The sequence below is a fragment of the Mustela nivalis genome, assembly GCF_964662115.1.
Source record: "Mustela nivalis genome assembly, chromosome: 6".
NCBI classification, from domain to species: Eukaryota; Metazoa; Chordata; class Mammalia; order Carnivora; family Mustelidae; genus Mustela; species Mustela nivalis.
Genome location: NC_139025.1, coordinates 34,708,765 through 34,726,196, shown reverse-complemented (window position 1 = coordinate 34,726,196; position 17,432 = coordinate 34,708,765). Strand labels below are relative to the sequence as shown.

Here is a 17,432-nt window from a genome sequence, read left to right as displayed (position 1 = left end):
ATATGAACTCATCTTAAGTGAATTTCATTTGCAAAACCCTATTTCCAAATAAGGTCACATTCTGAGGTTCCAGGTACACATGAATTTTGGGGAGGACACTCTTTAACCCATTACAGTACTGATTTTGTTAAGCCTTTGAAAGCTGAATTAAGGAGTTAGGCTTTTATTCTAAATGTGATGAGATGCTACTGGGGGATTTGGAGTAAGGGAAAGACTGATTTATGACTTAAAAAAAAATCATTTTGGCTATAAGGACATTGGATTTTAGAGAAGAGTAGAAGACTAGACACCAGTCAAGAAACAATTACAGGAGTCCAGATGTAAGATAACAGGAGCCTGGATAAGGCAGTGCTGGTGGAAATGGAAGAAGTGGGAAGCATTAAGATATGTCTTGGAGGTAAAGGGGATGGAGTTGATTCATTAGGTATGGAAATGAGGGGGAAAGAAGAATCAAGGAAACTCTTAGATTTTAGTTTTGAGCCAAGAGTGAATGGTGTTTCCATTTACATGCCAGGGCAGAGTAGGAATGAAGCAGGTTCTCTCTGGTGATGTTAAGTTAGAGATAATTTTTAGACAGCTGTGCTGAGAGAGCAGCTGGGCAATTACACATTTAAAACTGCAATTCTGAGGAGCCCTCAATCTAGAGATGTAGCTTTGAAGACTCAGGTGAAGTAACTAAGGCACAGAGAAGCTAAGGAAGTTTTCCCAGGTCACACAGCTAGTAAACAGCAAAGCTAGGATTGGAAACTGGGTATTCTGACTCCAGAATCCCTATGTTTAACCACTGTGCTATACTACTCAATAGCGCTTAAAAGGACCTGAGAACCTTCAAGAAAGAGGGAGGAAGCAGCAACAATGGGGGGGAAGGGGAACTTCTTCTGTTCCAGTTGATAATTGTACCTGAATATAAACATGATCTCCCATTAATCACTCGTGTGTGCTGAGTAACTCTTTAATATCAATGCGTACATACCTTCAGCCATTTTCAAGGAGGTGACAGTACTATGCGAGTCCATGTTTTATTCAGAATATGTTGACTTAGACATTGTCAGGTATTTGTTTAGAATAAAATAGGTAATATGTGGAAATCAAAAGTGGCATTACTTTCTGGAAAGGACATGACTGTAGTCTGCTTTGTTATGTCTGTGTATCCCTGATTGACTTTCAACATAACTGGAATATAAAGAATATACATCCAGGGTGCCTGGATGGGTCTGACTCTTGATTTCAGCTCAGGTCATGATCTCAGGGTTGTGAGATAGAGCCCCAGGTTGGACTCTGCACTAGGTGTGAATCTGACTTAAGATTCTCTCTCCCTCTCTCTCTGTCCCTTCTCTCACTCTTCTTCCAAAAAAAAAAAAAAAGAATAGATCCAATTAGAATTCTGCAATATCTTGATCAAGTACAACCATATAAAAAGAATTGCTTATTTATACCAACTATCAGAATTTAGTAATTAAACTCCAGCAATAATTGATGTAGTATCTTATAATTAATAGATCAATTTTTAAATGACTTTCCCATGACTAGTGACAAATACTAAAATATTTAAAGCTATAGTCATTGTATTTACTACCAAGAGACAATATGGCATTGGTGGAGAATTCATGCTTCTGAAAAAAGGAAAAGTAGGAGATTTTAGAAGGATATAGTGTGCACTGTGGACTTTTATGTGGGGACATTCCTAGCTTACCTGCCTAAGCAGCCAGGGTACTGGGACAGGAGGCAACAATGCACAGTTGTTAAAAGCACACATGGCTCTGTGCTCTGCCACGTATTAGATATAAGGCCCTGGGAAAGTTATTTAACTTCTCTTGTCTTCGTTCTTACCATAACTCTCTGAGTTATGGTAGGCCTAGAGCGAGATAATACACAGAAAATGATTATAGCACTGCCCGGCACAGAATAAATACTCAAAAAGTGTCAGCCATTTTCGATCTCCTCACCCTGTCTTTCTGCCTTGAGTTTGAAAGAATTGTCTCAGGGTGAGGTGGCAAATCTGGGTTCTGTATTTCTGAACTAGCTCAGCTAGATAGACTCTGTACAGAAGCTTCCCCAGTATGAAGAGGGTTCACCCTACTGCCTGCCTCTTCTCTCTTCCTTTGTCTCTGCTCTGGTGAGCTAAATGTTGCCTCTGGGAAATTATTCAAAATCCTTATTGTCAACCAGGAAATCCCACTTCTAAAATTTAGTCAGTTTTCCCTAACAAAGAATTAAGACTGTATGCTCAGATTTAGCAGCTCCGCTGTTCATAATAGTGAAGAAATGGATTCAGAAAAACTCAGTGAACAAAAACAAAGGGTTGTTTGGATAAATTGTGGAACACCACACACACACAATAAAACTTGAAGCAACTCTAAAAAGAATGTTGTATAAAAATAATGAATGACAGGAACGGAGTTCATAATATATGTCCCTTTTAATGTTTTAAAAGCAGGATACAAGGCAGCATGTGCTATCTGGTACCATTGTTTCTAATGTATAAATAAATATAAGCAGGGACAATGGAAAGGTTTGCAGTCACCAAGATTGAACTCTTCACACATTCACTCCTCCCCCAAACACTGGGATGGTCTACAAACTAGTCTAGATAACCAGCCATTCTCATGTAAATTCAGCCTAACCCTTCTCTGGCCACCTGGAGAGTAGGAGAAGAAAGGAGACACATTGATTTACAACTGGAAGGTGGTAATATCATTCTGCATCTGTCTCCTTCTCCCCTTCAAACTTCTCAGTTTAAAAGGTTTTAACCCTTTTAAAGGGGTCTGTCCTGGGGATGATGACAGAAACAAAGAATTGTTATATTTTCTGTGTCGAACTTTGCCCATGGTCACCACTGTGGCTCTGGGGCCATAGTCCTAGACCTGACCTAGGCCATTCAAGTCATTATGATCACTTAGGGATTTAAAATTGTTTAAATAATAATCAAAATTAATTTTCCTGCCTTTTATCATTATTGGCAGTATTTTTTAAAACAAATTATATGTCCACTTTATTATGATATTCTTTATTATGAAATACATAACTTTCCCAGCCTTTTTTAACCATAATAATCACGAGTGCTTATTTCAACTTTGGAAATGTGAAGGGACTGCTATGTGTTAAAGTAATCGATATTTAAGGTCATTAAATCTTTTTAGAATACATTCAGATGGTCATTCCACAGTCTCTGGTTGGAGATTTGTGATTAACCATAAAAGTTAGTAGTAAAAGTGTCAGTTTCACATATCTTAATGAAAACACTATAATATTTGTTCTAATTTGAGATCACTTTTTACTCCCTGGCATTTGGAAGGAAAGAAGAGCCCTTTCATGAATATTAAAGACATTTTCTCCAACCCCAATGTTTCTATCACTTGAAACAGCAGACATAAACTAGCCAGTAATTTATAAATTACTAAGATCAAGTTTATAAAAAAGATCAAATTATATGGAATTGCCAATGTTGACCATGAAAAAATAACCATTTCATATGGTGATAAAGGTATATAAATTTTTATTGTAATTTATTTTTATTTTTTTTAAGATTTTATATACTTACTTGGCAGAGAGAGACACAGTGAGAGACAGAACAAAAGCAGGGGAAGTGGGAAAGGGAAAGACAGCCTGATGCAGGGTTAAATCCCAGTGATGAGGGAGCAGGAGGCTGGCTGAGGACAAAGTAAAAAATGGCACCTTGCACCCCCTCTCCACCCGTTCCCTCCCCTCGGTAATATATGTGACATTGCTCAGGCACCCCTGACTGCCATAAATGAGAAACAAATAGTTAACTTGCAGATATCACAATCCTGCAAGACAGGAGTCTCCCTTGGTTTACAAGTGTCCTAGAGATCTACAAACAAAGAAGTTAACTTAACAATAGCACAATTTCCAGAGGCAAATAACTCCTCTTGCCTTAATGTCACCCTCCCCTCCATAAACAAAACTGAAGGGGGCTGAGGTGGAAGGAAATGTAAATAAAGTTAAATCTCCTCTGAACCTAAATCTCACTAACCAAGACGCTTGATAGCAGAAATGTGACATCCCACGAGGAATCTCCCAACTATCTTGATGTTAATGGCTTGCCAAAAGACAACATTGATCAAGCCACAAGGCCTCTGATATTGGCACCTTGTAGGCCCTCTTTAGCATATGAAAGCTCCGTTGAAACCCCTCTTTTCCCTTACCTTCTCCCAACCACAGGGTACATAACCTGCCATCCCTCACAACCTGGGGCAGCAGCATCTCTGCCTGCCACGGGTCCTGTCCCTGTGATTTAATAAACCACCATTTTGTACCAAAGAAGTCTCAAGAGTTCTTTCTTGGTCATCGGCTCCAGACCTCACCCCACTGAACCTCACCTATATTCTAGAACTTCATCACCCGGACCCTGGGATCATGACCTGAGCCGAAGGCAGATGCTTAACAGACCGAGGCACCCACGCACCCCTATAAATTATTTTTTAAATAAAAACTCTAAAACTATTTTCAAACAATTATTTTTACCCAGATTTATTTGCTACAACAACAGGTTTTTATATGTTGTTGTTTTGTTTTTAATCTGCAATTTACCAAGTTTTATAATCACACTGGTTCAGTTTATGTTCTAAGGGAAATGGGAACACAGAAACATTAAGTATAAATTATGTAATTTGCTCTAGAAAATAAACAGGTTAAACGGACAACTATGGAAAGTGGTCCAGAGCTGAAATGATCTTTTTATCCATTCAACAAAAACACAATAAATGCCAGGCACTATCCCAAGTCCTGAGAACACGCCAATGAACAATGGAAATTGTGGTCCAGCTTTTTACTTAATTCTATGTGAATATTCTCCTGAATATATTTCTTATTTAGATTTTAGGGAATTTAACTCCTATGTATGTTTTTTTCTCACACTGTTGGGTCCATGGTCAAAGGAGTGGGACTGATACAAAGCAAAGGTCAAGCAAAGCTTTATTTTGCGCCAAGCATCGAGAATCAAACTGACCAATCAGGGCCATCTCTTACAAAGAGGTGACACCCCCCACCCCCAGTGCCTTACTGACTAACTTTTAAAGGGCAAGGGGCATGTGGTTGGGCCTGGCCACACACAGGTGGCCAATGAGATTGTAACACATAGAGAAAGCTGTGCACCCATGCTAGGTAACACATAAGTGACCAATTGAATTATAATTCACCCCATAGTGGCTATTTAAACTAACCTATCACCTTGGTCAGAATTGGTGCCCAAATGGCAGGGGCCCACGCTCCTTGGTAGCCAGGGAGACAGTACATGCACTTTACTGATTGGATGTCTCTACCTGGCCCAACTCATCCCTGCATTCGGGCTGTTATCTCCACCTGACCTGATCTGCCCTTGTACTTGGGCTTTGTTACCTGGGTCTGGTTTCCTGGACTTGTTTTTAAGTAAGTTCCCCGGGAGAGGGGGTGGGCAGGGTCAGTTTAAGTTTTACTGCATAAACAACAAAATGGCTGTTCAACCGAGGTGGGGCTGCTCTGGTAAATAGGCCCTTACAACACAAGTAAAATAATATTATTTATTATTTTACATAAAATTACGACACCAGAAATATTATTATTTGCAATGCTGAGTTTATGTTCTTACTTGTATACCATCATCACTTCTGTTATATTTTGTTTTTAATTATAGTGAAATACATAAAACATAAAATTTGCTATTTTAACCATTCTGGTAATACGGCTTTTTGTCATCATATGTGTAAGGAAAGTGTTAAGTCTATGTGCACTTAATGCTGTAGATCCATGCGCATTAGACATTGTAAATCTATCTAAGGAAGTAGTAAAATTCAAAAAGTAGGAAACCAAATCAAGAAGACCAGTGTAAGGGGCGCCTGGGTGGCTCAGTGGGTTAAGCCTCTGCCTTCAGCTCAGGTCATGATCCCAGAGTCGTGGGATCGAGCCCCACTTCGGGCTCTCAGCTCAGCAGGGAGCCTGCTTCCCTCTCTCTCTGCCTGCCTCTCTGCCTACTTGTGATCTCTGTCTGTCAAATAAGTAAAATCTTAAAAAAAAAAAAAAAAAAGAAGACCAGTGTACCTTTCGGGAAACCTGGGAATCAGAACATGGTACTGACTTGGCAGCAAGTACCCGATCAGAATTTCCCAAACATGATTGATCTCATTATAATGTGATGATGAAAAGTCACCACAAACTCACAAATGTAACAGGCATCTGGATCAAAGTAGGCAGTAAAACATGGTCTCAAAGAAAATGTAAGTGCTGTTGGACAGAAGCAAAAATTCATCCATACCTATATGCATAATATAGGTGGAAGATCATGGAAGACTCAACATGCATGAATGTTTAGATTACATTGGCACAATGGTCAAATCTGATTCTGCATTAACTAACCAATTGAGCAGTAGTCAGTTACCCTTCAGGTGACATAGGCAACCTCCTTTGCTTTTAGGATTGCCCACCATTTTTTTTCTTTTCTTTTTTTTTTAAGATTTTAATTATTTATTTGAAAAGAGAGAGAGTGTGCACAAGTGGGGGGAGGGGCAGAGGGAGAGAGACTGAGAGAGAGAGAGAGGCAGCCCCCCCCCCCTCCACTGAGCAAGGAATCAAATGCAGGACTTGGGATCATGACCTGAGCCAAAGACAGATGCTTAACCAACTGAGCCACCCAGGCACCCCTTGCCCACCATTTCTTATAGATATATTTTGCACAATAAGAATAGCAGAAGCATGGGAGCCTGGGTGGCTCAGTGGGTTAAGCCACTGCCTTCAGCTAGGGTCATGATCCCAGCATCCTAGGATCGAGTCCCACATCAGGCTCCTTGCTCAGCAGGGAGTCTGCTTCTCCCTCTGCCTCTCCCTGCCACTTCCCCTGCTTGTGCACTCTCTCTCTCTCTCTGACAAATAAATAAATAAAATCTTTAAAAAAAAAAAAAAAGAATAGCAGAAGCGTGCTGAGTATTTTTCTTACATATATTTTTAAATGCATTTTTGAAGAAATATTGCTAGCACCAGGTTTGGGGGTTTTGTTTTGTTTTTGCTGAACATATTAATATCTCAAGACAGTTTGGGAACATTGTTCTGTATGTCATGCAAGGCTATAAAGATTAATAAAAAAGATTTTGGCCATGTGTGGCACTTCACCTTATTTTTTTTTTTTTAAGTTTCATGAACACTGAGAATATCCTCCAGTCTATGTGGCTGTGAGTGATCTCTACTTCTTTATAGATTGGGACATGAAATAGAAAGCTAGAGTGACCAATCAATTAATTCAGGGGTGTCTTCCTTAGAATATCACCTCTGACAAACAAGGAGAAGAGCAGCTCTGGGTATAGATCCCTAATCTGTTCCTTATTTACATCCCTAGAGCCTCTTGCCTGGTACTGGGGTACAGCCGACACGTAATGGATGTCTGCAGGGAAGAGGTAGTATGGCCTACGTAGATACACCTGAATTCAAATTCTAACTCTACCTTTTACCAGTTGAGCAGCCATGGGGCTATTTGTCAATCTCAGAATTTGTTAATCCCATATTATACAACGGTGATAACTTGTTCCACAGTTGCAATGAAAATTAAGCAATGTTATAATGAGTCCGGTACAAAGCATGAGCACATAATAGAGCCTTAGTGAATGTTAGATCCCTTGCCTAACTTTCTATATTCTTCATACTGGAGTCAATCCTAGAAAAAATTATAAAGTGAAGTCCCCTTCCCACTTTCCCTTTTAGTACCCAAAGCTATTGCCACTTGCGGTGGGTTACTTTAGGTGAAGGCACTATTTCTGGAGTTTGAGTTGCCTCTTTTGTCATTACAGATACTTTTTTTTTTAAATTGGTGACCTCTGAGGTTTCCTTCAGCTCATCATTCCCCTCTTCTCCTCTCTACCAAATTTCAACTTAACCTGATAAACTAGGCATCAGGGAAAACCTACTGCATATTGCCCAAGGCTTCCAGAGGCAATTTCCTGGGCACAAGCAATTCGCTGCCCTAGGCAAAATTGCACAGTAGGCAAAGCTTTCCTCCTCCCTCTCCTGCAGTCCCCACCCCTGGTACCTGCAGGGTTCCTCAACTGCTTTCAGCCTGCCAGAGCACCTCCCCACCACCACCTACTATTTTGACTTCTACCTAAGCCTCAAATTCTAAATTTCCCCCCTCTCTCTCCCTATGTAATTTCCTATTCTGTTTTGGGGGTTCATCTCAGCTAGGTTCTATGAGGTAATCTGATCTAAAATGTTCTGATTGACACCTGCATTTTAAAGAAGAATGTGCTAGCATACATAGTGAAATATTTATGGGAACTGTCTCTGAAGCGTTGAACTGTTAAAATGTTCTTTGCTCACTGTAGGCTACCAGAGCTTGCTCCACCAGTTTTACCTTTTCTAAAGAAGAAAGGCCATTTCTCATACATTTGCTTCTAAAATATTATCCATTCCTGCGATAAATTAATCAATACCAGTAGAGTTCTTAGATAACATGCATGTCTTGGTGATTTTTTTTTTTTCATATTACTCTTTCACTATTTTTCCTCCATCTAGACAAATTGGGGTCTCAAATCGGCAGCCTAGGATTTCTCTGGGGCCCTAGATATGTTTTGTTAGGTCATTTCATTGGGCCTATCATAGATACTAAGCACATATTCTTCTTAGCCAGCAACACAAGCAGCTTAGCACTTCCCTAGCCTCCTTCACATACGTAAGTTAGCTGCCCACGCCATTTGAGTTTGGGAGCCCCTACTCATTCTGTAAGACGTCCCATCCAAAAGTCATCTTTTCTATGAAGATTTGAAAATCAATCTTTTGCATACTTATGGCAAGTTAGCTCCTAGTGGCTCTGACAAGCACCTTGTCTTATATACAAGGGCTCTGAATAGAATAGTTGACTGCAAATGGAGCAGGTCTCATGGCAGAGATTTCAGACACGGCATCCAAGCAGCAAGCGCTCTTTAGAGGTTGAGGACCTTGTGTGTGTGTGCCTCTCAGTTGCTCAGTGTAGGATGTTACCTCCTTTACATCTTGGAGGAGGAATGTCTAGTACAGCCTAGTACCTTTTCCTGTCTCTGAAGGCAGTACTGACCCTTAGACCCTATATACACAGTGTCAATATTTATACAAATTTCATTCACATTATGCAACATCTTTTCTTTTCTCCCTCTCACATGTAAACTGAGCTGTTTGGATCATTTGGACTGCAGCCCGGACTCACTCCTTTGTTGCCTTTTCCCTCCTCTAAGCACAATAAGCAAAGCCAGCATGTCCTGCCCTCAAGTCTCCATTTCTATAACTGTCCCATGACAGTGAACATAATGACAGTAGTCATCATTAAGAAAAAGGCATAAATCTAGTGTTCTGGATCTTTGCTACAAGCCTACCATATAGGAACTATTCTTCTGGTATTTTGGTAACTGAACCTCCTTCAACTAGAGGTTGAAAGGAGATAATTTTATTCTAAATCTTATTCTTTTGCAAACAGCATAATGGCAAAATTCCAGCATAATAATACTGGATATTTACATAATGCCCTTTTTCACAGGCATTCGTAGTGTTTTGCAAAATTTCTTATGCATCTTTTTTCAATATTAGATAAGAAGAGAGGGGAGATGATTGATTCTAGATGGGGAAAGTGAGATAGGCAGTCTGGACCAAAGGAAAAAAGAAGGAAGGAAGGAAAGAAAGAAAAGATTGAAAGAGAAAAATCCTGACCATGATTCCTACCTCTGAACCCAGTGTTTGTTCTTTCCACCTGTCCTTCTGATAGCAAAGGGTTTTTCCTTTCCTTGAGTCTGCTATTCAATGTCATCAAGTGAATAATGAAATGCAAAAGAACATTAAAATGGCTCTTAGAATTGGATTCAGGGAAAAGACAGTTTAGGAAGGCAGAATTTATTAAAAATGAGTTCTTAATAAAACTATTTTTAAAAGTTAAGAAATCAATAGCAAGTCAAAATTAGGGGAAAATATTAAATAACCACGAAATGGGCTGTATTTTTGTGTATCCTAATGATAGAAGATAAAGGGAAATTGTTAGCTAAAAAAAGACTAAGCTATCCTTAAATAAGCTAGAGGCAAGCAGTAATAAATTATAATTCATCTGATAAATTTCTCAAAACAAAAATACATCCAGCTTGGACTCACTAGGGATTTTTTCAGAGTACTAGATTTAGAAGAGAAAAAAAAAAGTACATTGAAACAGGAAAGTGGGAAGAGGGGAGTAATATATAGAGTGATTAAAGTCTGAGTCTGATTTTTAAAAAGGCAGTAAAAAGAACTAGTGATGTAATAATAGCCCCAGGGATTTAAAAAAGAATTTCCTCAAATATATCTAGGGGATAAGAAACACTGGAGAGAAAATAGGCCCATTAATAAATGACAAATGAGATGAAATGAGATTTTGAAACAGTAGGGCTACTGAACTGTTTGGGGTTTTTTGTTTTTTTTTTTTAATAGATCTTTTAACAAGAAAACAAAAAAGGAACTAAGGACAGAGAAGGAACAAGACTTGTCAGCAGAATGCTGATAAATAACAAGCAGGGAATTCAGTCCTTGTAAAAAATAAGGATTTTCCAAATCAGCAAACTTGGGGGATATGCCTTCTACTGGGGATAAGAAGGAACTAAGTAATTTATATTCTGAACCACTTTTTCCCTTGCATCTTCATCTAGCCGAGATGATCAAACCATAAACCCTAGAAACTGCTTTAATTTCAAATCACCTGCATTTTATTCTCACTCCTAATATCCTCAAATAATCTCATATGCTTTAATAAACATTATCTCACATTGCCAAGCACTATAGCTGCTACTATGAATACAAAGACTGAAACATTAGTGCCCTTTTGAAACTACTTTTTCTTTTTTTCTTAAATCTTTTCTAATTGTTACCTTGGGCAGCTCCATTTCTGTCGAGGACCTCACCAGCCTTTCAGCATGCACAGGCACAACCACACACATTTACCTGAAAGCATACAAGTTAATATATTTTCCCTTTACATGACATTTACCTATCTTCTTTCCTAAATTAAAGACCTAGAAACTAAATTCCCATGACCTTAAACAAGCCAATCATATCCCTGAAGCTTTCAGAAGGTCAATCAACATTCTTCTGAGAAACATTAACAGTTTTAACTGAAAAAAATAATTAATGCATCTGGCTAATACTTCAGACTTGGAGAAGGAAGGATATACAATTAGAAGTAAGTATTCCTCTCATCTTAAATCACCAGTTCCCTTCCCTAGAATCACTATTGAATTATTTATGTAGTCTCTCATATACTTTTCATATACAAACATAGGGGTATGAATATCTTTTTTTAAAAGGAAACATAAACAAGAGCTGATTTTAAATCTTGTTCTGCATTTTGCTTCTTTTTTTTTAAGTTGATACTTATTTTGGGCAGCTTTCCATATCAGCACATGGAGATCTTTATAATAGCTGCATTAAAAAAAACCCAGCTACATAATATAGAATTTCATTGCACAGCTTGCTATAATTTACTTAGCAAGTCTCCTATACTGCACATATTGATTGTTTCCTCTCTTTTACTATTACAATGAGCTATGTTATTTATGCATCTGAAAAAAGGAGATAGTAATATACTTTTGTGCAGAGTTAATGCAAAAATTAAATGAGAGATTTATATGAAACCATCTAGAATGCCTGGTGCATGTTTGGTATTTTTGGTACATGTTAGCTACATAAATGAATTGAATGAGGGCCCAAATGAACTAGCAATGCTTCCAATTTTGTTTCACGTCTGATGTCTCCACCCACTAGAATGGCAGCCTCATGAAAGTAGGGATCAATCTTGTCTTCATTCACTGCTGATTCTCTAGAGCCTAGAACAGTGCCTGTATACAGTAAATGTTAAATGAATAATTGGTTAGTGACTAAATATCACCAGCTATCATTCTTCATTTCCTCTGACCCAAGGTTTTAATGTAAAAGGGCTTATTTAAGATGAAAGATAGTGTAGGCTTTTTGCAAGTGAGATTATTAGTAATTTGAGGCTGAGAAAGGTCAGAGAACAAGTCCTCTCCCAGATGGGTGTAGGACCTCTGCAACCCAACCTGTCCAGCCTGCCCAAGCTAATCTCACTTGAAAGAAGGCTGCACGGTCAGCAACTTTTATAAGCTTCTTGGGATATCATTAAAGGCAGAAATTCTGAAAGTGATTTTAATTACATTCCGTAAATAAAATAGGTGCAATATGTACGTAGCCCTGCCTCCAAGTATGAGGCCTGGTGGCTACCCTCCTTGCCCTGGGGAGACCCTGTTAAAGCCATCGTTTGTGAATTAATCAGTATTTTCAAATATAGATCACAACACAGTTGAGGATTTCTTTATGATAACATTATACTCACTAGCACTGCTTTTTTTTTAACTTGGAGAGAAAGAATTAGAGGGGAATGTCAACTTGCCTGTGTACTGCAAGAAGAAAATAAGTTGCCAAACACTGTTTCAGCTAGGGTTTTCAGGTCAGATTTCTAGAGCCATGTGGTTGTGTATCTGGGACAACCAAGGTCTTGAACTTGAGGGTGATGGTATAACTGAAATAAATTGTGTTGGGCCTCAGTTGGCTCATTCTCAACTTGTTTTCCTATTAAGGAACACACAATTGGGAAATCACAACGCAAAGTAAGTATTAGCACAATACTCTCTTCACTTCTTGCTTGAGAAATATGCACCCCGAAGTAAAGAGTGCCCTCTAAATGCAGAGCAAGAATCTTTTAAGTCCTTTTCCTCTTGCTGTCTCTCCCAGCCTCACACAGATGTAGCAGCTCCTGAAAAAACTCACCCGTAATGACCAGACCAACTTCTCCAAATCTCCAACATCCAGCCTGAGGCCTCAATCTCTTCTCCCCCACCTCCCCGATGGCATTAGCAGTCATTGTGCTTACTCAGAACATGTATGGTTTGGGGACAGTTTTCCCTTCTCGACTTCACTGCTGATTCAGACAGATATCCTTTGTTGTCAGAATTATCTCCAAATGACTTGAAGGATTTTTGTTTGTTCTGTTTTCCATTTTTATAGTATTTTCTTCTAAATAAAAGTGTTTCAGTATTTTCTTTTTCTCCATACTTTCTACTAAGTTAACATGTATTGATTTTTATAAGAAAAAAGTCTTGAATTTTGAAAGTTTCTATATGCTTATTAGAGAAATTTTAGAAAATCCAGAAAAATAGAGGAAAAATATAATCACTAAGATCACCTTGATTTTAGTGCATCTTCTTTAGTCTTCTCAACACACACACATACATACAAACTGTACTGCTCTCTATTGTTTTATTTGACATTGTATGTTGAGTATTTTCTTTTTGTTAAATATATTTCAAAACATGATTTTAATGGCTCCTTTGCATTTTACTGTGTAGATAGATATATCATAATTTATTCACCCATTCCCCTGTTGTTAGAAACTAGATTGTTTCCAATTTAATACTTTATAGTATTAATAAAATATTAATACTGTTAATAGATTAATAGTCATTAATCTTTTATCTATGATATTTCCCTAAAATAGATTGTTTAAAATTAGAATTCCTGAGCCAAATCCTTTAAACATTTCCTGAGATTTTATTAAAAATTCCAACTACATCCCAAAATAGACTAATATAATGAATTCCCCGTATGTATCAGCACATAATCAACATTTATCAAAATCATGCAAAATCTTTATCTTTGCAGTTATTGAGATGCAGCATATTGCCTAATTGCTTTTCAAAAATGTACCAGCTTTCACGCATACCAGTGCTGTGAAGCTCCCACAAGTACTCTAACCAGTAGTGAGTATTTTCAATATCTAATCTCTGCTGGCTAATTTGGTCAGCTATTTCAAAAAGAAGTTGTCAGAATCTGGCATTCCATTGCCCCATTGAGCATTCCAGATCTTCTGTGAGTTCACTTCATTCCACGATGTGGTTTCTATCTTTCAAGATTGTCCGCCTATCTTCAGTCCAGCAAAGGAGCTCAGGCTTCAGCTGACAGTCCTCTTCGGCCTCTGGAGAATGCATGTGGCAGCAGCTCCCTCTCTGAGAGTGTCCCTGGTTGTGCCCGGGGAGCCCAACCCAGCGGATCATCCCATTACTTGTCAGGACTTACTGGGAGTAATGATTGAAGGTTGTTGGCAGCTTTTAATCTCATGCTAACAGCTTCCATATGTCAGCCTTCTTCAAGGTCTGCATCTTTGCCGAATAGACTGAAATTTAGAATATATAGTTAAACATGGCTTTTTATATGCATAATCAAAACTGGGTTGGTCTATTTTTAGAGAAATTGAATATCTCACTAGCTTAATATTTTTATTTGATGCTAGATGTTTATAGGCAAAGAATTATTATTATTATTATTATATTATAAATAATATAATGTCTCTATGGTGTACTGGAAAGATTACTAAGATGGGAATAAAGAGTCAAAGCGTGGGCTTGACTCTGTTATTAATCAGTTATGTAATGTTAGGTTACTTTTAAAATCACTTGAGATTTAATTTTACTCTTCTTAAACTTGTTAAAATCCCTTCCTGCTCTAAAATTCCACAACTTAGAAATATCTTGATATAACCTATTACTCATTTGCTATTAAAAATGCACTTTAAAAGATGATAAGTAGGGCACCTGGCTGGCTCAGTGGAGGGAGAGAGCCGTTCTTGATCTGAGGGTTGTATATTCGAGCCCCACCTTGGGTGTAAAGATGGCTTAAAAATAAAGTCTTATTTAAAATATTAAAAATATAAAAAGAACGATGATAAATAGCATGGTGGTTGTTACTATATTACCTGTAGAATTCAAGTAAGTCACCCAGTGTTGTGCTGCTGGTAAACATTTAATAACCAGCTCTCTATGGAAAAAAGCCCTGATAAATATCATTGGCCTAGTTCCTTAGTATAAACACTCCCACCATGGGTAATTTTTTTTTTTTTTTTTGGTAAAGATTTTATTTATTTGATAGGCAGAGAGGCAGGCAGAGAAGGGGCAGGGGAGCAGGCTCCCTCCTGAGCCAAGAGGCCAATGCGGGGCTTGATCCCAGGACCCTGGGACCATGACCCTAGCGGAAGGCGGAGGCTTTAACCCACTGAGGCACCCAGGTGCCCCCCACTGTAGGTAATTTAAAGCTACCAACTCCAAATCACTGAGAGTAGGGCTGGGGAGAGACAGGCACAATGGCCTCACAAGCTTGTGTGAGCTAAACTAGAACACCACTAGCCCTACCTTTTTACGCTATCCCAGGTAGAATCCTTTGCACTGCTAGTAACAGAAAATCTAGCTGTTGGCGCTTTAAACCATAATTGCGTTTAACTTTTTCACCAGACAGAAAGTCTAGATGTAAGTGGTTCAAAAGTCATTTCAGCAGTTCTACCCCATCAGAAGGCTGGGCTCCTTTCTTTATTATTCTCTTGTAAAATGGCTGCAGGACCTCCAAGTTTTCTGTCCTAAAGTAGGAAGGAAAAGGTAGAGTGTAAATGGGCTTTTTGTGTGTGTGTTTGGGGGTGCGGGGACAGGTGTCTCTAATTAGAGAAGGAACATTCTGCACGGAAACCCCAGCAGTTTCACTAGCCGGAACTGAGGCACACGTTGGAACTGAGTCACGTGTCTGTACTCAGACCTCTCACTGGCAAAGAGGATCTGAATCCTCAGGACTGGTTCAGAGCAATTGTGATCCCAACCCTGGGACTGGACATAGAGCAGAAAGGGAAAATAGCACTGATAAAGGCAAATGACAGCAGGGTCTGCTACATATGAAAAGGTGTCAAGTGAAAAATGCTGATGCTTTCAACTATCAATTTCATTTCGATTTGCTAAGTATTGAATCTGTTCAATGGCAAGAGAAAAGAACAAATCTATCTGTCCCTCTTTTCCCTTGATCACATACCCGAGAGTGGCTTTAGAGATGATCTCTCAGAAGTCCACTATACACTTAAGGCCTAATATGTTTAACCTTTTCAAACTTGTGTTCCTAGGACAGTATAAGTTTTAAATGTCGATCCATATCATTGAAACGTCCCCCAATAACAGGTCCGTGATTAAAGGAGCGAGACTGATACAAAGCAAAGGTCAAGCAAAGCTTTATTTCACGCCAAGCATCGAGAATCAAACTGAATGTTCGGGGCCACGCCTCTTACAGAGAGGATGACCTTTCTCTGCTTTACAGACTAGCTTTTAAGGGCAAAGGCCATGTGGTTGGGTCTGGCCACACACAGGTGGCCAATGAAATTGTAACACACAGAGAAAGCTGCACAGTCGTGCTAGGTCACAATAAGTTACCAATTGAACTACAATTTACCCTAGTAGATATTTAAACTAGCCTATCCCTTTGGTCAGAATTGGCACCCAAAAGGCACCCCAAGGGCGGGGCCCATACTCCTTGGTAGCTAGGGAGACAGTATGCGCCCCCACTGATTGGATATCTCCACCTGGCCTGACCCACCCTTGTATTTGGGCTTTGTTACTTGGACTGGTTTCCGGGACTTGTTTTTAAGTAAGTCCCCTGGGGAGAAGGGGGACAGGGTCAGTTTAAGTTTTACTGCATAAACAACAAAATCACTGTTTAACCCAAGACAGAATCCCTCTGGCTAAATAGGCCCTTACATCACAACTTAACTTCCAAGGAAATTTTAATTAACATGACCTCTTAAATCAAGCTTTGTGATCATTTGGACACAGTAGTAAGCAGTCTTTAATATATTAAAAAGTTTAGAGTCAACATCTAATTCAGGGCTTTGATTGTCATGATACGTTACTATGTAATATGCTTCATTTTTAATAAATGCTTGGTGTATGGATTAAGTTTATAATACATGTATCAAGGTAACTGGAAAGAGTCTGACGTGGTATATTAAACAAGTCTCTGAAAGAAATTTTTTATGTGTGGAAAAGAGCAGCTTATAAAGCCAGAATATTTCCAACTTTGTCACCCAGGAGCACATAGTCTTTAAAAAATACAATTCTTGTACAAATTTTACTTCTTTAATATTATCCTATTATCACTTATACTCCTCTCATTATTTATTGGCAAATGCAAATTTTTAAAAAGCAGAAAAATGCTGCTAAGCAGAAGTAAAGCTTAATAATATGACAAATGCCATTTTTTAATTTTTAGTATTTGATCATAGAACCATCATAGCTGACAGGGGTACCTAATTTGGTATTTATTTTTATTTTGTAGTGCCTACAATTATACATAATTACTATTAAATTTTAAATAATACAATAGAGGAACACCTTAAGTTGTTCAGGTTTTTTAGCTGAGGTAGCAAATGAGCCTATATGAATAGCTAAACCAGGATTAGAGCTTTCTCTACTCATTTTAGACTACTCAGCCTCCTTCTGATTCTGGCTCTGCAATATGACTAGACTGTCTAATTTGAGATGCATTATATGCTTCCTAACCCTTTATGAATTTTACATTTTATCTTTGTGATGCTTTTTTATATCTCCCATAATGCTAAACAATAGATGTCAAAAATTATCTGCTATTTGGGG

At 38.5% G+C, this 17,432-nt stretch overlaps 1 long non-coding RNA gene across 1 annotated transcript in view; it reads left to right on the top strand.

Moving 5' to 3' along the window:
- LOC309866466 overlaps positions 1-17,432 on the top strand; it is a 35,947-nt gene that overhangs the window by 16,174 nt on the left and 2,341 nt on the right. The window contains exon 2 of the long non-coding RNA XR_014312699.1: positions 7,325-7,382. This is a non-coding gene — a long non-coding RNA (uncharacterized lncRNA). The remainder of the gene's footprint in view (positions 1-7,324; positions 7,383-17,432) is intronic.